The 1161-nt window shown below is 36.1% G+C and overlaps 1 non-coding gene across 1 annotated transcript; it reads right to left on the reverse strand.

The window, feature by feature from the left end:
- Window positions 1–282: 282 nt before the first annotated feature.
- Window positions 283–401, reverse strand: LOC118610105. The gene has a single exon (XR_004953791.1). It is a non-coding gene; the product is annotated as a 5S ribosomal RNA (ribosomal RNA).
- Window positions 402–1161: the final 760 nt, after the last annotated feature.

Consider the following 1161-nt stretch of genomic DNA (forward strand, 5'->3'; position numbering starts at 1 on the left):
CAAGTATTCCAGTCCTCATTCTCCTTTCCCCGACTAATGCCAAGTGTCTGCATCATCAATGATACACTCTCTGAGATCCCTCTCCAGTTGTCTACTTCCTATGAAACCTCACTTTCAAAATATCTTTTAAGTTGTGATTTTTATTTTTATTTATTTTTTATTTTATTTTTTTTTAGGTGAGTCAAACCTTGGTTTACCTCACAGATTGCAAGGACCTTGTCAGTTTACAATCCCTTATTTATTTATTTATTTATTTATTTATTTATTTATTTATTTATTTTATGCCTACAGCACCCGGTCTTCCTAGGTGGTCTCCCATCCAAATACTAACCAGGCCCGACCCTGCTTAGCTTCCGAGATCAGACGGGATCAGGCTTATTCAGGGTGGCATGGCCGTAGACTAGTTTTATTTTTAAATAGGTAAATAAAGCACATTGTACAAGTTCAAATGGTATCAAAAGATAAAGAGTAAAGAGTAATCCTTCCTTTCCTCCCCTTTATCTCCTCAAGGTATCTACTATTACCAATTTCTTAGGTATCCACCAGAGAAATTCTATGAATTTCATAGACTTTATAACCTCTCATACAGACACCAATCATGTGCCATTTCTGCTTCTTAGAAAGGGCCTGAGTACATATATGGCGTTCAATAAATATTGATTTATTAATTAATTGAAAAGATAGATTGTTTCAGTGTTTGTCAGAATCCTAGAATTCCAAGGGCAAGTAAAACTGCAAAGGTGACAATACTGATCCCTAGACTTTCAGAGAATGCAGTCATACACATTGAAATAGTTTCTGTGCTAGTGAGTGGAAAGTGTTAACACCGCTAGGGAATTTAAGATAAATTATGCTATGGAGAGTAACAGACCCTGAAAAAGGAAGCTGAGCTCTGGCATTTTACACCTTGCAAAGACAAATGCTTTGCAATGAGTATAAAAGTCCTCTTTGTGATCAAAAGATTTGGCAAGTCATCCAGCGTTCTTAACTTTCCCACCATGGCAGAAATCTCATTATGTATAACCTTTTAAATGGGACCAGAGAAACATTTTCAACTTGATTCTCATTGAGCACAACTTTTACCTGGAAGTACCATCCAAATAGAGACAAAATGTATATTATTTTTGTATCAGAGTGTAGTGCCAAGAGCACTGTTCACTG

This window comes from Rousettus aegyptiacus, unplaced genomic scaffold (genome assembly GCF_014176215.1).
Source record: "Rousettus aegyptiacus isolate mRouAeg1 unplaced genomic scaffold, mRouAeg1.p scaffold_m13_p_12, whole genome shotgun sequence".
NCBI classification, from domain to species: domain Eukaryota; kingdom Metazoa; phylum Chordata; class Mammalia; order Chiroptera; family Pteropodidae; genus Rousettus; species Rousettus aegyptiacus.